This window comes from Salminus brasiliensis, chromosome 8 (assembly GCF_030463535.1).
Source record: "Salminus brasiliensis chromosome 8, fSalBra1.hap2, whole genome shotgun sequence".
NCBI lineage: Eukaryota > Metazoa > Chordata > Actinopteri > Characiformes > Bryconidae > Salminus > Salminus brasiliensis.
In genome coordinates this window covers 9,517,465-9,539,514 of record NC_132885.1, presented here as the reverse complement: position 1 = coordinate 9,539,514, position 22,050 = coordinate 9,517,465, and the positions used below count along the sequence as shown (strand labels likewise).

General features: G+C 42.3%; 1 protein-coding gene across 2 annotated transcripts in view; it reads right to left on the bottom strand.

Moving 5' to 3' along the window:
* Positions 1-21,671, bottom strand: part of LOC140560889 (hyccin 2-like) — an 81,359-nt gene extending 59,688 nt beyond the window's left edge. Inside the window, exon 1 of one of the 2 annotated variants that reach the window (XM_072685536.1) lies at positions 21,288-21,671. The gene's annotated coding sequence lies outside the window, so the exon portion shown is untranslated. The remainder of the gene's footprint in view (positions 1-21,287) is intronic. The other variant, XM_072685537.1, reaches the window with a different exon arrangement.
* Between the last annotated feature and the right edge of the window lie 379 nt (positions 21,672-22,050).

Below are 22,050 nucleotides of genomic sequence, written 5' to 3'. Positions count from 1 at the left end.
AACATCTTCACGGCCCCTGTTCTTCCCTGTGACAGATTGGCTGGAATAGTGTTGTGCAGCCCAGTCTGAGCTATTTTGTTTGTTTTGCCGTTTACAGAGACTGGACTAACTGGGCTAACTATGAACTATGACTGGAGTGCTAGTAAATCTGTGAGGATGCATTCGCTTAAATACAGGATTTGTATTTGATTGAAATCGCATACAGTGCCTGTATGATAATGATCGCAGACCTAAAGATATACCAACCTAAAGATTTATAAAGATCTGTTCCAACAAGTGTCCACTGTCAAAGGCTGCTTTTGTCAATTTCAATCTCCACAGAAGTGTTAGGACATCTGACGCTTATTGGAATAAACCTTAACAGATGCTATGTAGGTCTAGGTCAGCTGAAATTAAGGATTATGTAGGGGTCATGTAGCCTTAAAATTGGTGTTCTAAGACAAAAGTGTTGAATGGCTGCGTTTTTCCTGTGCAGCAGCACTCCAGATCAGGTTTCGGTGCCAATACTGGCACTTACACACAGTATCACTATCGGCAATAGGGAGCACCGATACCATGAAGCTTACAGACACCCTACCTTCTGTTTGCACCAAACATTTAAACAACGTCATAAACATTTAAAAGTCAGTCATAAATAGTTATTACCATTAAACAGACCTTTAATGTCATTTCACATTACAGCACTTTTCCATGTGGTGCTTTTTTGGTTCTAAAATGTTTCTTTTTTGTTTTGTTTTTTACACTGAGACATGTACCCTAATGTAAAATGCATAAGCATTGTCTAAATTAGCTTTTTTTTCACTTCGAAATTTAAACAAACAAACAAACAAACAAAAAAACAATTAAAAAGCTGTTTGGCTCAAATTAGCCAGATTATGCTTCCCTACCTGCAGGTGTTTCTGCATTGTAGCCATTTTTATTTTTTCATAGCTCTGAAACTTGTCAAATGTGCGGTTTCTCAACCAGTTAATGCTGTTCTTTCAATCATTAGATCTTATTTGGGATCAGATATACAAAAAGTACAACCTGTATAGAGTGGAACACTAGAAAGATGTGGATTTATAGCCGTCCATCGAGTATTTAAGTCCGACTTGGTATCGGTACTCTGTATCTGCAGATACTTGAGAATCTGGTATCGGTATCAGGAGGGAAAAAGTGGTATCTGTGCATACCTACTTAAAACACACTAAAACCTGCTCCAGTTTACTTTCCTATTTACTTAGTGGTCAAACGCCGGCTCATGGCGACTTCATCCTCACAGGACAGACTGAACGGGTGCTAAATGATACTGCTTACGATGTTAGCTGAATTTCCAACTGAATTCAGACCTGCCCTGAGCTCAAATCATTAACCCAGCAACTTCATTAACCACCGTGTCTCTGCATTTCTCTCTTTGAGTGAAGGTATTTTCTGCTTGTCCCTACACGAGTTGAGTCACTCACTCCGTCCGTCACTCAGTCAGTGAGTCACACATCGACTCCCGCAGGCCGGCCTGCTGGGCGGTTCTCGAGTCTACATGCCTGTAGAGTCAAAGACAGATCCCTGATCTAATCTGGGAAATCATCGGCGAGTGACGCTCTCCTTCCTCATCACTGCCCTCTGCAAGCAACTCAATACTGGAGCTCCAGGTTTGCTCACAGACACAATGGAAACTCGATCTACACACACACACACACACACACACACACACACACACACACACACACACACAGAGAGGGTTAATCAGTTACAATTCACCAGTGCCGGCACCACGGTCTGCTCTAGGTGTAGAGAAACACATTTTTAACAATCACTAACTGGTTAGAGAGCAGATATGCAAAAAAATAGCCCAGATAATAATGAAAATCTAGATACTGTTATGCATACACTTCATGTCCAAATGTTTGTGGACACCCCTTCTAATGAATAAATTTAGCTACTTTAAGTTGCACCCATTGCTGACACAGATGTGCAAAAACACACACACACACACACCTTGTCTAGTCCTTGTAGACAAGTACTGCCAATTAAACTGGACGCTCTAGTGTAGGTAGTGAACACACACACACACACACACACACACACACACACACACACACACACACACACACACACACAGACAGAGACCCAGAGCAGTGGGCAGCCAACTCCTGAGCCTGTGGGGGGCAGAGAGGGTGAAGGGCCTTGCTCAAGGGCCCAACAGTGGCAGCTTGCCGAGCCCGGGTATCGAACCACAACCCTGTCATCAATAGCCCGGAGCTCTACCTGCTAAGCCACCACTGCCCCCAAACTTTGTCTCCTTGTAACTTTGAGGAGCATCATGCCTAATGCCAGGTGTGGACTAGTGGGGTATGAAGTCCCCCAGCATTGAGCTGTAAAGCAGTGGAACTGTGTTTTCTGGAATGATGGTGGGGCTCCATTCAGTACCTTTGGGATGAGGTGGGGTGGTACTCACCAACAAATGCCAACAAATCCTCACAACAATGCTTCAAAATCTAGTGGACAGCCTTCTTATTCACTGGACAATAGACACAGCTACACCTACAAAAACAGGATAAAATCTTTTATACCATTGATTTCGACAGAAACAGGTGTCCCAATACTTTTGTCTAAATACTGGACAAAGTCTGAGAGATAAAGAGAGGTTGGAAAACAGCCGAGACTGTTTCTGGTGCACAAAGCTGTACACAAATGCAAGTGGACATCAATAGGGGTGTGTGTGTGTGTGGTGGGGGGGGTTGTAGGGAACAGGATATGAGCTCTTTAATACATGGATAATATCTGGAGGAGGAAAACTACTGAACACAAATATCCCAAAGGCAAAAAGTATAAGAAGTAAAGCACAGTGACATAATGGCAGAGCTACAGGAAATGAGGGATGAACAGACAAATCAGGGAGGTAGACACAGTGACAGAGTCTATATATGTATGTATCTATAACTGCAAAAAATAAGTGGTTCATGTGGGCATGAGGACAGAGGAGCAAAGGAGGAGAAAAGGATAGACAGAAGGAAAGAGAGAACGACAGAAAGTTAGTCTTAGCATTTCTTCCATCAAAAAGCTACTTAGCTAGCCCTTTCCTCACAGCGAGATGCTGACTGTGTTTGTCGTTCTCCTTCCGCTGCAGAAGCGCAGAGGAAGCGCTGAACCGCACAGCCTTTCAGCACTTTACTAACAAAGGACCACCTTGAACTGCAGGACAATCACGAGACCATCAGCTCATAAACTGGACCTGCTTTGAGTGGTCGGAGAACTCTGCAAAAGTGCTGATCACAAAGAAACGGCTGCCAAACCAAGTCCAGAACTTCACAGGGAGATCCATCAGAGGCCGGGAGAGCCTTTTATTCTGATTACTACTTTAGCCATGGTCTACAGTTAGTTTAACAAACGTAATCAATAGCCTATACTGCACTTTATTACACAAACAGATGATTTACTGATTTACGCATTTGTCCTTCAATGAACCGAAAACGTAGATATTCAGTCTGTTCAGTCTGAATTCTGGGGTTCACGCAAATGAAGCAAGCAAGCTCTGGTACATAAGATCTGTTCTCCAGCCAAGTGTCCATGTTTCAGTTCTTGTCATTGTTCCCCCTGAGGTCCACTTACAACTTTTGTGCTGTGCTTATAATGGTCAAAATTCATATTTACACATCCATTTTCCAACCTTCATCCCTTAGAATGAATCAGGCCATTTCTGTTACTGCACATTTTAAGCCACTGGGAACCTCAATCTTTCTGAGTTTTCTGAGTTAATCTGGCTCCTCAGGGCGAGTCTGCTGTATTTCACCAGTATTGCTCTCCTCTCAATGTGGAATAAAGGTAAAGGTAAAGATTATTTATTATTTTTTATATTTTTTTATTTATTATATATTATTTTTATTTATAGTATTTGTCACTGTACTATGTACAGCAAAATGTTCCCTCTGCATTTGACCCATCTGTGGTAGTGAACACACACACACACACACACACACACACACACACACACACACACACACACACACACACACACACAGCGCCCGGGGAGCAGAGAGGGTGAAGGGCCTTGCTCAAGGGCCCAAACAGTGGCAGCTTACCGAGCCCGGGTATCGTACCCAAAACCCTGTCATCAATAGCCCGGAGCTCTACCCGCCACCACTGCCCTATGAAAGACTGTTTCCTAACCAGGAATCAAACCCGGGACACGGCGATGACCGCGCCGAATCCGAAACACTAGACCACCAGGGAATAGGCAGCCCTAAAAGTGGGTAGGGTTTATGTCAACAGACCCCTCACCAACCAAGGCTAACATGGCTCCGCCATGAGTCTAAGCATACTGGGCAAGCTAAACCCAAGGCCAACCCTGGCGAGCTAAAGCTTTATCTGCGACTTGGGAGAGGCTGGCCCGTGTGCCCCATTGTCCCTCCCGTCCGTGAGGGACGCAGAACCAATTTAGTATCATACAAAAATCCATAATCTCAGTTTCAGCTGCATCCAAATATCTCAAATTGTGTTCCCAGGGGCTTTCATATGGATAGAAGCCGGGTAAATAAGCTTCATCCTGATTGGCAGACTTATATTGTGAATAAATGAATAAGCACTCAGAGCTAAAAGACTGAGACGGAGAACTGCAGTATGAATGGGCGGGGCTATACTGGGGTAGGCTAAATAGGCGGAGAGATGTAAATAAATGGTTCCGACTGAAATCAGAGACACCGTGCTTTCCAAAACAATCACATGTGGTCTGTATGAATGGGGGAGTAAACGGCGCATAAGTCATTCGGTACGTGAGTGCCCAAGCTTACAGTGCATTGCCACTCGGCACCACGTCTGGATGCAGAGATGCTAAACTCGGCATAAAAATGTAACCTCTGAATAACAAGAGGCTGTGAGCAATCTGGTCCTGGAGAGAGGGCCAAGCACTGTGAGCAGCACCTCCCTGTTAGCCTTACCTGTCTAACTCATGAGTCATGACTGGACTCATGCAGGGGAGGCTATAACTATAGTCACGCTTCAAGGTCACACTGTCCTAAAGGCTAAAATGAGAAAAGCTTCCTGAAGTCTTTTTTATATATGATTATTCCAATTATGATATATAAAGAGAATCACAGCTCCAAAACTACCTTAACCATGCTTAAGGCAAATATACAGCGATACTGAATACTGAATCGCATTGGTTCATAAGGATGAGTATTTTAACCAATGAAGAATTACATAGCCATGGAATTTATAACAGCAAACATTTAACTTCACATACATGAAATCTGTAACTGCAAAAACACATCGCTCACTGGTGATGAACACGCGTGATGACTTAATAGCAAGCATTTTTCCTTATTACCACAACATGACTGCTCCTTTAGGACAGCCCTTTCTGGCTCCAGGTCGGTTCCGGTCGGCTCCATTCAAAGCTACAGTATTTGAAAAACAACTGGGGCTGCAGCAGAGTCCGAATAGGTTTTTAAAAGAACCTGGCATAGGCATTGAAAGAACCTGGACCTGAACTTAGCACACAAGGTTAATACCACCTGTTTTGAAGGCATACCACAGCAGCACCTGAACAGCTGCTATTCTAGACAATGGCCCACCAGAAACAGCAAACCCACCACTCCTAGTGCAGACGCAGCATGGTACTCCGTACTGCCGGACTGTTCCCATTGCTTGGACCGTGTACTTTGACGCCGTTTGGTCCGCAATTACGTCACACTGACCTCACGTCCTCAGTGCGTATAAAACAGCCTTTATTACCGTGGGTAAGAAAGCTTTGTAGATCCGTTTCTCTTGTAGCCGCTGCATGCACTCTCTTTATTAAGTGTTATAAATACCCCCCACTGCACTGATGGCTGTAATGCACCACAAACTACAACTGAAGTAGAGAATGATCCAAATGACGTCAGAACAAGGTGGATCCTAACTAGTGTTTGAGTTTGTACTATAGATAAAAGTACGATGGACACCAATTAGAGCTGGTCAATATGACGATATTTTATCGTATTGTGATACATTTGTTATTGGGATAGGAATGTGCTTTTCTAAGCATATCAAGGATACTATTTGTGCTTAATGAACACCAATCAGCTGCAGGTTTCACAAAGTGTACTTTCAAACAGTGTAATCAGACTGGTTTAATTAGATGAAGTGCAGCTTATGTTGAATATCACTGTATTCAGTACAGGAGAGTATCTGAATAGCAGTTTATAAGAATCAGTTGCTAGATGTGTGTACTGTGTGTAATCTGTGATTACATGTATTAGGGATGCACCAATTCGATATTAGGATCGGTCCCAATACTAAAATTAGCTGGATCCGGTATCGGATTATTTGGCCGATCCATGGAACCGATCCTTTCACTTTAATTTGTTGGTGTGAGACTGCACTAAATGTGCAAATAAATAAATGAAAAATGGCAATTTAGTACATTTATATCTATGTGTTAATATGTCCTGTTATATAAAGTATTGTTTAAGTCAATCCTGATGCCTTAAGTCTCTCCCACATGGTGAGGTATACGGTTTATTAATTCAGCAATGGTATCCGTCTGGTATCTGGTATCGACCGATATGCAAATTTCATGTTTCTGTATCAGTATCTGAACTGAAAAAGCCAAAACAGTGCATCCCTAACATATATTGTGATAAATATTGTGTTATAGCATTTTACCATATCACCCAGCTCCAACACCAATATCCCTAAATGCAATGCAAGTACAGCGGCAACAGCAGCAGCAGAGCCTGCAGAGACGTTTGTTGGCATAGCAACACTTAATCACTTCCTGTTAGTACAAAAACGTTAACATTTGGTGTACTAATCTGCCAGATTCAGTCTACTAAGATTAGTATATGGTACATACCTCATAGTGTTAGTGTGCAGTACACAATTGGGACACAGCCTATGATGATGTCATCAATTATCGTACATAAGTAACAAAATCAATCTTACTTAAATTTATCTTTCTAAACAATCAGTGCAGAATAAAATCTTTGGCTGCATAACAGGAGTCTGGTGTGATTTTGGGTAAACTCCCCCTTTAAGTGCATTCAGTAAGACTGATCCATGAAGCAGGCCTCCAACATGGCGAGGGAGCAAACATTAAGCTTAATGACACCCACTGGCACAAGGTCCATATGTCCAGATAAGGGCCTGCCAAAATATATCCTCCCCCTCAAATCACGCCGCCAGAACACAGCAGAGCTTATAGGAACTGTGAGTTTGCTTTGTAAGAATGTAAGTGCTTATGTACAGTTATACAAGCTAATGATGGTCTGCAGTGGACTTTATAATAAAATGTATGAACAGATATGTCACTACTTATTAGCATTTCAAAAACTATATTCAATTACAGAAACAACCCTTTCATTTGTTAGGATTTTTAAGAAACGTCACAAATTCAGTGTGCCGCACGGCCTAGTGTCTACCTTCATGTGCATCATTTTCACCACTGCACTGACGCACAGTACCTACAGGATGTACGTAGCTAGAGCTGGGCAATATGACGATATTTTATGGCATTGTGATAACTAGGCTTTTCTAAGCATATGGAGGACACTATTAGTGCTTAATAAACACTGATCAGCTGCAGGTTTCATTACTAACAGTGTAATTAGACTGGTTTAATCAGATGAAGAGCAGCAGCTGTTGCATATAAAAAAATCCCTGTATTCAGTACGAAAGAGTATCTGAATAGTAGTTTTTAAAAATTTGTCTCTACTGATTTGTTTAGTCTGTGATTTACATGTATTGTGATAAATAGCTTATCTTTAAAAATTGTGTATAATATAGTATTTTTACCATATTGCCCAGCCCCATACCTAGCCTTAAGTGTTTCTTGCTTTCCATCTGGAAATCTTTGGAAAGCTGTTGGTTTATGAGTGAACACTATGTTAGACATTAGAGGAGAGTAGTGCACATCTTAACATGCTTTTCATATTTCATATTCTTATCAGACCGATCTCTCTCTAGATTCACCCCGATATAAAGCCTGTGTTTGTCCCTGTATCCATCTGAAGTCAGTAGGTCAATAAGTTACAGATTTTACCACTGTATTATTTCAAACTCACGCTCAGTGGCTAAAACATGGTGGCGGTAGTTTTATCCTGATGTTAAAACTAGGCCTTCCAAATAAACAAACCCCCTATATAAAATTTTAACACTTTAACTAGAATAATAATATATAGGTCAAGCAGTAAATACGGTGCTGAGTCTGTGAGTTGTACTGATTTGCAGTCAAAAAAAATCTGCCCTTTAGACAGAGCGTTTTTAATTTAGATTTTGATATTTGAGTATTTAGGTTGGAAAACATCTAGTTTGCATTCATGCACCAGACTTTATCAGCACTGTCTTTGCATTTTAAACAATTATTTGCATATTATGTAATTATTTGTAATTAGGAGTGTAAGAACATATTGATATATTGAAGAATCACAATTTTATGTTTTCCAATTCTCAAAAACATTTAAATTATTTAGATTTTTGATGAATAGTTTCCATGTAAAGTTTGGTGGGAGACAGTGGTTTATTTACTGCTGTGTTTAGATCCTAAGAGCTAGGTGACAGTGTTGTACTCGGTCTTCAGATTCCACTATTATAACTGGATTACGCAAATGGTGCGTTTTTTAATACTATGAGAGTTTTCCAAAATCAAAATATCGGCTTGACAGTATCGGAATATCCACCGATCAGGTGTGTAGTGAAAAACATTGATTATCTTCATCTACAGTAGCCTTTGTCAAAGAGATATTAGGCAGCAAGAAAAAGTCAGTTCTTGAAGGTGATGAAGATGTTAAAAGATGGAAAAATGGGCAAGAATAAGAAACTGAGCCACTGTGATAAGAACCAAACTGTGATGGTTAGACGACTGGGTCAGAACATCTACAAAACTTCAGGCAGGTCTTGTGGGGTGTCCAGCAAGCGGTGAACCAGCAACAGGGTCATAGGCACCCAATGCTCACTGATGTGATCCATGGACACCCCGTGTAAAGGATCTGCTGCTAATGTTTTGGTGACCAGACACAGGCTGACTGGTGCCAGACTTGTGGAGTCCATGTCTAAAATGGTCAGATCTGTTGTGGAGGCATACGGGTGACCGAGTCAATAAATCAAAACGAGCTGGATTGTGCCCCACTCTCTCCAACATGGAATGTGCACTGGTAGACAGTTAGGTTAAAGTTTAATGAGAGAAGCCCCACCTCGGAGTGAGGAAGAGCTCTGCCAAAGCCAAACAAGAGCAAAGTCCATTCTACAGCGCAAACTGAATCACAAGGGCAATTGATTTTGTCTACAATAGCCCTAATCAAACACCAGCCTGGTATCACATCCCATGGGCAGGTCTCTAAACAAATTGCCTAGCCCAAGGACAGTCCATTCACATTGCCAAGCATTCAGTCTGTAAAACACACCTCACCTCCATGATTACCAGAAAGAGCTGCTGTGGGTCTGAGCTTTAGCCCTCAAGATGCAATCCAGGGCGGTTCCATAACTGATGGCTTTAGAGAAATTTCCATGTCAGGTGTGCTTTAACTTTGTACATCATAAAATGTGAAAATTAAAATGAATAAATAAATAAATCAATTCTGGGGCATTGCTGTGAGGATTTGATTGCATTCAGCAAAAAAAGCGTTGGTAAGGTCAGGGTGCTGGATGATATGATCCCCACCCCACCTCATTGGTATTGGATGAAGCACCATCCATTATTCCAGAGAACACAGTTCTTCCACTGCTCCACAGCTCATTGCTGGGGGGCTTTATACCCCTCTAGCCCACGCCTGGCATTACACATTGTGCCAATATGTTCATGTTTATCTGCAGCAGGGAGTCCTTTTCTATTGGCAATACTGCTGTACAGACAAGCTGTGTAAGTGTGCAAAGTGGCTGACTGCATTCTTTAAAAGGGGTGTCCACAAACATTTGGATATCTAGTGGTGGTCTATTTGAGGTGGCCCATCACGGTTTGAGCCAGGAACACTGGGTTAATATGAAGGCAACCTTAAACTGAGTCATAGTATAACGTCCAGCTCTTTAACATTCCTTTCAAGTCGCCTCTTAACCAGATGCCTTAAGTCCAACATGAACACCTGGCGAAATGTAAACTTTGGAGCTAAATAGACTGGATGTTCGTCAGAGTGCTTTCATCTTTTGGCTGTCTGCAGAGAATCCCACCCAAGACTACCAAGAGCCCACCCCTGTAATAAGCTCCTCTAGCAGTTGACTTCAGCCTATTACTTTTTTTAAGGTCTGATATGAGAATTGTGGGCTGATGTCAATATACATATAGTTTTTATGGGAACATCTGCCAATACATATACATGAACGTTTATAAAATGTAGAAACCGGTTCAGCTTTTCAAAGGAACTCATTTGAGTTTTTATTGCATTTAAATCAATTCTTTATTTCTGAATTAAAAAAATCAGCAAATGGAATAAAATTGGGAATTTTAGTGCAGCACCTATTCAGCTGGAGCTAGGCAATATGATGATATTTTATCATATTGTGATAAATTTTGTTATAGTGATAAATATACTTTTCTAAGAATTTAACAGAGGTTTCTGTTAGTGCTTAATAAACACTGATCAGCTGCAGGTTTCATTACGAACAGTGATTAGACTGGTTTAATTAGATGAAGAGCATAAATATTGTGATAAATATTGTGTATCGCGAAAAAAGTCTTTAAATATTGTGATATAGTATTTTACTACATCGCCCAACCCTACATTCAGCTCTCCTGGAGTTCAATAATTCAAACATTAACATCAATTTGAAATATTGGTCACACCTTAACATCTAAATGATGATGGACTCTTCTTTTAAAGAATTGTACCATTATGTTCTATGTACCAAAGTATTGGGACACCTGCTCATTTACTTTTTCTTTTGAAATCAAGAGTACTAAAAAGAGTTTATTCTACTTTTCCTGGAGTAACTGTCTCTACTGGCCAGGGAAGAAGGCTTTCTACAAGATTTTGAAGCTTTGCTGTGGGAATATGATTGCATTTAGCGACAAGTGCAGCATTAGTGAAGTCAGAAGGTTGGACCTCATCCCCAACTCATCCACTCACCCCAAAAGTATTGGATGGAGCACCAACCATCATGCCAGAGAACATCGCTCCACTACTCCACAGCTCAATGCTGGGTGCTATACACCCCTTTAGCCCATGCCAAGTGTAACATCTAGCTTTAAGTCTGGACAATGAGACACTGTTTACTGTTGGACTCTTAATGTGTCACAATACACCTGAACGCTGGAGTTAGCTTCTCATTCACCAGCTTTCTATTCAAATTTTCCTTAAATGCTACAGCGGCTACATATGGTCATATACACAGGCGCTAGAATGCAACCGCAGCACCATTTAAGGCATAATTTTGCAACTTTATAAGCGACACCATAAGTGCACTCATAGTGAGCTGGTGCACAAAGTGAGAAAAGGAAATGGTCAGCAAGCAGCTTTTCCTACACGCTGCTGAGCTCAGACCTGAAAAAGGAAGATGACAGGAAGAAAAAAAAAAAGACATGACTGTGCAGATTTACAGTCAGTCACCTCCACTCCACATTAACCTGCCATGCCACGATGATCACTGCTATTACTGTCGACTTAGCAGATTTTTATGCTAGCGCCCATCATGTGAGATGCATGGTCACATGCTACAAAGTCACAAGATGTGCAACCGTATGACTGCACACAGACACACACACACACATACACACACACAGTAAGATCCCAAAGCACCTGGCCAGGTTTCATTACAGCCAGTCAGAGCAAGAAATCTCTGAATCAGTAAAGAATTGACACTAATCTGTTCAACTGGTCACCCTGCACTTATCAGGTTAATGAAACAGGGGTTGTGCTATACTGCACACTGTACAGTACTCGAGTACCTGTGCTGAGCCTGTTTACCCTTTGCACCAGGATACCCAGGGACAAACAAGTGGAGCTAAAAATAGGTCAGATCGTTGACTGGTCAAATACAACAGACTCTTCTCACATTTCCAGATTCGACGCCGCAGAAGTCGTCGTGGTAGTGAAACTGTTACATCAACAGCATCATTTTGCATAGTGGATAACACTGCTGCTTGCCAGTCCTTGGGTATGGAAAGTCTTTCAGAAAGTCTTTCAGAGGGTCCTAGATCACATTTTGATTTCCCATTAGAAATCCGAACGTGATGGGCTGCTCTCTCGGTCAACATCACTTCTTAACCATGTTGGAAATATGTAGGCCACAAAAGTGGGAGACCAACCTAGATACCACGGGAACAAAATCACGACTGGATCATTGTCTGTTGGCAACTTACTCCAAATACTCCAAGATTTAATACTCTACTAATATTATTATAAAGGTGAAATCAGCTAAACTCTACAGACATATGTTCTCATAATTCTTCTACTCCGTAACTTGATAAACTGCAGGTCAGTAAGGATAAGTGGACAGGGGTGGCTTCCAGATGTTGACATAAACATGACTATATCAGAGTATTTGGGAAAAGCATCAAGTACAAGCATGATAGTTCGAAGCTGAAGGAGACTCATTAGGCTCACTGTAAAGGACAAGGTTAATTCATACATGTTTGAGGAGCTCCTTTTAAATACATGCTAGTTTGAAGATCACCAGACACTGTAAGACGCACCATTCGACCAAATGCTGAAATTCCAATGTTTAAAGGAGTCAAATCTGTGAATATAAACACCAAAATATCATAAACTGGGATATTGAAACACTCGGACACATGAATATCAGCCCCAATATAACCCTACTGTAGTCCTGCCTGTCTAGCAAAACTGTCCTAAATATCATCTAAAATATGTCTTTAAATAATCCCCCTGCTGACTGAGAGAGCCTGGCCAGGGTAACAGAGTGGGCAGTATAGATAATCCATAAAGAGCTAATTACAGCAGAGAGCCATGAGTGTCCCAGTGGGCACAGGCGTGAAGGCAAGGGGGGTGGAAGAACGGGGCAGCGCATGTCCCACGAGTCGAGCTCAGCACTGAGCATTCTGATGCCAGCCGAATAACAACACACACCGGACTGCACAGGCAGAGGATCATCTTATTACCACAGGATTCAGAATTACGGCAATAATTGGCTTCTATAAAGGGGTGTCTAGCTCAAGTCCTGGGCTTTATTACAGAAGACATGATTAATGCAGATTTTATGAAAATATTTAACATAATTTAGCTGATAATCTCCAGCCACTCATAAGTGGGCCTCCACTTAGATGTCAGAGATGTGGAAACAAGAAAATCACCTCTACTAACAGACATTAGGATAACCTTCAGTGTGTACGTGGAAGATTTACAGTGACCCTTCAGTAAAGAGCGTTGTTTTCCATAACAACAGACTGAAACATGTTCAGAGTATATTTGGAGTCAAGGATGCATTTATTATGTTTGCGCATTGCAAAAATAAATAAATAAATAAATAAATAAATAAATAATTCAGCTTCTTCTAAAGCTCAGAAAGAATGGGGTGTAAAGGTTCTGGCACCTTTCAAATGTAATGATGATACAAATACACTTGTAACACCCAAACATCAACATGGGGTATAACAGCAACCAGGAGTCTAAATTGTGAATGTGTGCTTGACAATTTGAAAGAAACCTTTTCCAAGTCAGGTTCAGAGGCAACCGTCAATTGTTTATGCTGAACAGCATAGTGGAGAACACTACTGCCTGCCAGTCTTTTGATCTGGAAACTCTTCCAGAAGGAAATCACCAGGGATACCCTGGTAAACACTTAGGAACCAGCTAGCAACATCATTGAGACCACCTAGAATACTACAGCAACCACTTGCAATAGCCTACATGCTGCTGTTCACCCGTTCTGCGTTTCCTGCAGGAAATTCACTTTTCTAGTTTATTTATGTGTTTGTTGGTTTGACATATCTAAAGACTTCAAGAATGAAATCTCAAATCAAAAGGTGATTGTCACGGTCACTTCCTAATTATGTCCTAATTCCTTCTCTGAAGGTCACACATCTGTTAGAGCTCATGGGGACGTATCTACGTACATACAACATGAACCTAATTGGACAATGTCCCATGGGCTGTTTCAAGATTTTAACTCCTGTTTCCAACCAAAATTCAAGAATTACTAAAATACTTCAAAGTATTTGTACTCTATGAACTTAAAAATGACAGATGTTTTGTTCTCAGAATTAAGACGCATCCTGACCATCTTCCATAATTTACAACGTCAGGCTGTTAATTATATTACATTTGTAATTTATCAAAGAATAACACTTTGGCTGTTATCCCAACTAATAACCTGGTTCAACTGATGGAGGAGAGAAACCACCGAACTATGCAGGGGTAAGACCCTCCAGGCCTGGAAATGGACCCTCCCTGCTTCTACGAAGCTGGTTACTTCCACAGGTCCGTTCCTCATATGACCGAACAACTGTTAGATCAACCGTTTTCAACTTCCCATCCAAAATCAACACAGGGCAGATCCTGGGGAGCGCTACAGATGGTACTGTGGGGATTAGCTGCAGACAAGGTTCTGGACCCATAAATATGAATGTTGCCAAAAATAGACAGCGTCTCGGTGGGTGACCGCGGGAAGATGAAAGCAGAGCTGAAAAGTCCAGCCGGACCACACATACATCTGCTCGAGTGTCATGAATAACACTGGCTTCATGTCATGATTGTTTTTCTGCCGTTTAACTGTTTAAGAGAGCAGGTATTATGGGTATCATCCAGTTTTAAAGAACACTCACGCATATAAAATGATCTATTTTCCAGCTATTGTGTCTTAAATAGGTCCTAGCATTTCAAACTGTATTTTCCTTGGCATAATTGAAGAATGGGAGCTCAGTAAATGGAAGGGACACACTGTGAACCCTAAACACTGCTGTGTCCTCCTTCAAAAGAACATCCAGCAGAACCAAAACCGAGCTTTAAAACAGGCCGATTCCAAAACCCTAAAACTGTTACATCACAGTCTTGACTAATGTTAAGCTGAAACCCAGCCCACTAGAGAAAGCCCTAGTAAAAGCTGCCGCAACTTCAGGAGAACATGGCATTGTTGGTACTGGAGAGCAGCCCATCACCTCCAGGCTCTGCTAGTTATGGGAACAAGAGTTGCTACATGAACCAGGCCTTGTGACCATGGCTTTTCCTGTGCCTATGTCTGCAGAAGAAGGCCTCAGACTTCAACCATCTCATCTCTTCAACATCTGAACCAAACGGAGGATAAACACACATCAGAATAGAAAGTAGCAGCTGATTTTACTGGTAACAACTGAGAACGCCAAACCTGGGGAAGTGAGTAAAGTGAGTGGGGAAGGCAAGGCTAAAAACTAACCTGGCTACAATCTCTTCAGCTTGCTAACAGCACATTGTGCCGAGATGTCACAACGAGAGGACAGCAAAACACTATCCGATAAGACTATCAGTCATTTAGGAGCGTTTCGATTGGTTCGTCTATCATGACATTTTATCACAATATAACAACCAAAAGTTGCCGGATTCACATTATGAAAAGTAAAAAAAAACAAGTGAGAAAACATCATTAAAAATACACTACATGTCAAAACGTTTGTGTACACCTCTTCTGAGGAACGCATTTAGCTACTTTAAGGTGCACCTACTGCTGACACAGATGTGCAAATGCACACACACACAGCTTGTCTGGTCCCTGTATAGAAGTACTGCCAATAGAATAGGACTCTCTGGAGCAGATAAACATGAACCTATTGGCACTATGCCTAACTGCAGGCATGGGCTAGAGGGGTATCCAGCGCCATCCAGTACTTCTAGGATGCGTTGGGGTGTTGGGGATGGGTATCGATCAAAATGCATGATACCAACATGAGCATCGGCAGCTTAAACTCCTTGATGCGTTGAGGGGTTGGCCAAAAGGTGTGGTGGTGACCATCCAACATCTACTAACGCTCTTGTTGCTGAATGCAATCATATCTTCACAGCACCTGCTCCAAGATCTAGTAGAGACAGTTAATCCAACAAAAGAAGGATATACACTTCATGAATGAGCAGGTGTCCCAATACTTTTGTCCATATAATGTTTTAATATTCAGGTATTGTAATGTTTTGTTTGCCAGATCACAAACCCTCCAAGGATAGATAGATGTTTGAGGTCATCTCTGAACGTCTCTGGCTGTGAGAAAAATAAAGTGTGTGTGACAAAAAAAAAGTACAAACCGGAGTCCAAAAAGAACAGATGGCCTGAAGTTCTTGCGGGAGATAGGCTCCTTTTTCCTCAGACTCCTCAGATTCCTCACTCCACCAACACGGCGTTTGGCTTTTAAAGTAAACAGATGGAATTCTCTGCAGATTTAGCTTCACTTGGGGGTCGGCACGTTAATGACAGCTGACTCCTCTTCTGCGCTCACGCCGCTCAACATTCTCAATGCTCTGCATTAGGTGAAGGAAGCATTAAATATTAAAAACAGCGCCGGCTTTCTAAGAGCCTCATTCTATTGCAGAAAGCAGAACATATGGCTGAGGTGAAGATTTACAGTAAGAGAGTGCCGCTAAATGTGCGCTCAATGGGTTCTGCTCTACATCTGAACACAGACTGAAACCATCCCCAGATGAAAGCTTGATAACGTTCACATCACTTAAGGCTCAAATCAAATTCTGTCATGAACTTCAGTGAGAGGTCGATGGCAGCTTTGGGTCACTGGGTAGTATAGGAGATTGGGGCTGGGTCTCGATCAAAATGTGTGATACCAACATGAGCATGAGCAGCTTGATTTTGATACCAGTTCCTGAACAATCCTCCTTACATTCTCATTATCTAAATTATACACTGGTTGAATGTGGGCGTGGCTTACAGTATAAATGAGTGCAAGTGCTGAAGGTAGTATATATACTAAAAATATAAAGTACATCATTAGATAAATATTAGCTTCAACCAAATCAACGTCCGATGCCCCTAATTACATAACTAAACATCTGCCCACACCAATACAATATCCCAGTATCATCATGCATCCGCAAAATTAGCTGTCCACCATAGACTGGCAAGCAAATCTGAGCCAAAGTGTGGAGGCTAAACAAATTGTGTATTGGCAGGAATCTGGTGATATGATGTGTGATACAAGTGTTATGAGTTTTTAGAATCAATATAAAAACCACCATCATATGCATATGCTGTCACAGAGCTGCTTCACAGACAGACTCTGGAGATCCTTTGTTCCGAGAGCCATCAGGCTCTTCAACTTGTCCCAGTGGGGTGCAATATTTCCACTTTACTGTACATCCTGTACACCTGCACTCCCGGACACTACTGAGACTTTACTTTGATATCAATACTATATATATATATATATATATATATATATATATATATATATATATATATATATATATATATAATATGCACATTTATTGAGCATTGTCATCTGTCTGCTTCATTCCTTATATTTTATATCTGCACTGTCTTTCATCTCCAGTTAGTTTTAAACGCACATTTTTTTTTATATATTTATTGTTATTTTTGTGATTATTGTATTGTATTACTGTGCTGTGCAATTGCTACAGGCTGCTAAATGTCCTTCGGGAACAATAAAGTATCTTTCTTTCTATCTGCCTACCTGTCTATCTATAAAATCAGAGTAAAAAGTAATTTTTTATCCAATCAGAACAGTGGGATCTGAGGACAGAGTACATACAACACTGCTATCTAGCTCTCAGAATTTAAAGACAACACTAATTGAACCACTGTCTGCCACCAATCTTTACATGGAAACTAATGATTACTAATCAATACTGTGTATGAGATTCGATACAGTGTCACAAATCATAATATTGCGATACTTTGATATATCGATCTTTTCTTACAGCAATATTCAGTAAATGCCACTGTGCCAATGTGCTGAATTGTATTACTCGGCTCTCAATCAAACAGTAGCAAATCCAAAGTTCTGTCGGTGGTTCTAAAATGGTTAAACTACTTGAAGAACCATCGGTATGTATAAACGGTTCTTCTCCTTGAGGATAAAAGTCTGTTGTGTCATTTTGAAGAATCTTTTTAAAAACAGTTCTATATAACACCAAAAAAAGTATTGTTACAATGAAAAGCCTTTTTTTTTTTTGAGTATACAGAAAAGTATACAGTGTAAAAAAGAGAGATATTTAAGTCTCTGCTTTATTTCTAATTTTTATTTTGAAACTACAGCTTATGAGTTCCCATGCAGATTTCCAGTCCATTGACTTAGCTACAAGTCTACGGTACCACAGTAAAGTTACTGGACCACATTTAATCACAAGCACAAATCCTTGGTGATCTACAGCAAATATTTCTGGGCAGTCGGACATACTCTCTCATTGTTTAATGTACTGGAGATAACATTGGCTCCCAAGAGCTAAAATATCACAGGAAGACTGAAACCAAAGCAACTGTGCAGTTATCCAAAGCAAAAAAAAATATATATATATATAGTATACAACAATGGAGTAATAATACTGGGGGTTTAAATGGCCTGACAGATGATCAGTAGAAATAGGATATGCTCACAAGCAAATATTGAGTCAATACATTTGAATACAAACACCAGGATTACATAATATTACATACGGCAGCACAAATCACTGCTTTAACCCACACACAGCTCGAGCTCTGACGTTTGTTCCATGAGGTTGAAACCCGGGCGAACTGGCTGTTAGTTCTGGATAAAATATCAAGCAAATGCTCTGTTCTGTAAAAGGGGAAAACACTGACCATCAGTACCAGCTGACAAAGCCTTCTGACTGGATTTTTGGAAGCATGGCATTAGGCTGCATGTATAAAAGCACACTGCACAGAGGGCTGGAGAGCAGCCCAAAGCCATCAGCTGGTAAGGGGGATTGCTCTGTTAATGAAATAAAGGCTCAGGCTGAACTAAAGGTAACTACAAACTACTTTGTTGACTCTGTGCAAACTGCTCCAATTACCTGTTAGGAGGGAGACACTGCGGTCTTTGTAATACAGTACGTCAGCGCTCCTTAATCACTCACGCTGACCATGACACGCTCAGAAACGCCCACAGTAATGTAATTTGGCACAGTAACGGTTAATGGGGAATCTTATTATCCGTCATTATGTGCACCTGGTCAGTACATCCAGCATCTTCCACCACGGTAACTAACATTTCCAAGGCCCTATTCGCAGGCCGGCCCAAGCCTTTAGGGGGGCCATCATTTCATTTGGGGCCCCTCATACCACCAGACACTTCAGCATTCCATAGGCTACACAGTGTGTGTAAAACGTGTGTGACGTGTGTGTGCATCTTTCACCACGGGAACTAACATTTCCAAGGCCCTATTCGCAGGCCGTCCTAAGCGTTTATGGGGGCCAAAGCAGATTTTCATTTGGGGCCCCTCACACCACCAGACACTTCAGCATTCCATAGGCTACACAGTGTGTGTAAAACGTGTGTGACGTGTGTGTGCATCTTTCACCACGGGAACTAACATTTCCAAGGCCCTATTCGCAGGCCGTCCTAAGCGTTTATGGGGGCCAAAGCAGATTTTCATTTGGGGCCCCTCACACCACCAGATACTTCAGCATTCCATAGGCTACACCGTGTGTGTGTGTGTGTGTGTGTGTGTGTGTGTGTGTGTGTGCGCATCTTCCACCACAGGAACTAACATTTCCAAGGCCCTATTCGCAGGCCGGCCCAAGCCTTTATGGAGCCCAAAGCAGATTTTCATTTGGGGCCCCTCACACCACCACCTCAGCACCAGATACTTCATTTCATAGGCTACAGTGTGTGTGTGTGTGTGTGTGTGTGTGTGTAACGTGCCCACTACCATTAGCATTATTTGTAATTAGCGTATATCTTACCGCTGTCATTCTGGCTATTTTGTTTTAATTGCAGGGGTAGCAAACTTCCGAAAATGTTCCAATTAATTTTCAGCAATTGATTAGGTATTGATTAACCTAGTATTGGTGTACAAACTACACCGATAGCGTGGTGCTCCTGGGGCCCCCCTGGTGGCGTAGGGGCCCTAAGCGGCCGTGTAATTCGAGTACGCCTTTGGCCGGCTCTGCCTACTCGTCTCATTTTGGGGTCTTTCAAAGTTGTATATGTGAGCATGGATATATTTAAGCTGCTTGTGGAGGCAACACTGCACAGTAGAACAGTGCACGAGCACCCCTGCGTCAGCCAAACCTTCCTGCAGGTCCTTTCTGGGCAGCATCCGAGCACTTCTGGTTTCCAGATCTTGTTTCCTTTGGAGGTGACATTTCTTAAGGGTATTTCAGACAGAGGGAAATAAGAAGCCCGTGGCTGTTAAGAGCCGGCAACAGGTTTGAGGAGTCAGAGAGAAGCGAATACTCCAGGAGTCCAGGAGAGTACACACTATATGTCCAAATGTTTGTGGACACCCCTTCTAATAAATGCATTCAGCTGCTTTAATCTGCACCCATTGCTGACACAGATGTGCAAATGCACACAAATACACACACACACACACACGGCTTGTCTAGTCCCTGTAGAGAGACATGATAAAGCAGATAAACATGAACATATTGACCATGCCTAATACCAGGTGTGGGCTAGAGGGGTATAAAGCCCCCTCCAGCACTGAGCTGAGGAGCAGTGGAACGGTGTTCTCCGGAATGATGGCAGTAGTGCTCCATCCAATACTTTTGGGATGAGTTGGGGTGGTAAGCCATCATTCAACATCTTGACCCTATTAACACCTACACTCGTCTCTGAATGCAATCAAATCCTTGCAGCAATGCTCCAAGATCTGGCAGAAAGCCTTCCCTGGACAGCAGAGACAGCTACTCCAAGAAAAACAGGTGTCCCAATACTTTTGTCAGTATAGTGCATAGTGAAGGTTTCTCCTTAAACTTTAGTTGCAGCTTCACTCAATTCACCAAATCATCAGAACCCATAGTACAGGTGTCTCAATACTTTTGACCCCCATACAGCGCGTGGATGAGTCCAATTGCATGCCCAGCTCACCTGATTTTGGACAAACAAGCACCTGTCCACGTGAGCGCTGTCCAACAATAGCTATAAGTTGATCCACAGATATCTGAGCATGAAGCCCATAAGTCCTGACGTGAACTTTCTGTGGCCACATCATCACCATCATCACCATCATCATCATCATCACCATCATCACCATCACACCGTGTGCAAAGCAGTGGAACAGCAGCAGCAGAACAGCCGCAGCAGAACAGCCGCAGCAGAACAGCAGCAGCAGAACAGCCGCAGCAGAACAGCAGCAGAACAGCCGCAGCAGAACAGCCGCAGCAGAACAGCAGCAGCAGAACAGCAGCAGCAGCAGCAGCAGAACAGCCGCAGCAGAACAGCCGCAGCAGAACAGCCGCAGCTATGCTCTAGTCCAGCGAGCTGAAAGGGGGAACATCATCATACTCACCAGGGCAAAGGGAACGCGCGCGCTTCAGCCAGCGAAGGTTTGACCCTCCAGACCTCCCAATGTTAAATCCAGGGTATGAGTCCTGCCCGGCAGCCGCGCTTTGGCTATGCAAACAGCAGCAGCAGCAGCAGCAGTTCAGTCGGAGAGCAGGAGCTGTCTGTCATTCCGCTCTCTACCCGGGAATCAGGATCCTCCAGCGGGTGAAAGCACGCAGGACACCCCCGAGCTGCGGGAATCCGGCTCAGTCAGCCCCGGACAAACTCTCATTTCTCCTCCGCCGCTGCGGTGCGGTGCGGTGCGCTGAGCCCAGCCTGCAGCTCCAGCCCCTCCAGCACGCACTCAGCCCCTCCAGCACGCACTCAGCCCCTCCAACCCCGCGAGCGCGCGCTCTGTCAGAGGTCACTTAGAGCCGACTGGGAAAGCACGAGCTCAACACAACAAGCAGCGCGCGCACGCCTTCAAAATAAAAGCGTCTGACGTGCACGACGGTGGAAATGTGATCATGAAAAATTAGCAACTTCAGACGATTTTAACTCGTTTTAATTGATTGTTCCATTAATTGAACGGTTTATTAAATTGAGGAACTCAAGTATTATTTTAAACCCTAATACGTAATGCGTGTAAAAAAAATAAATAAAAATAATAATAATAATACTGAAAAACATGGGCCATTACCCACTCACAGATTAACCTAAACCCAGACTAAAAGGGGATTTTTGGTTGTAAATCACTACTGGCAGTTAGACTTAATCCATGTTCTGGA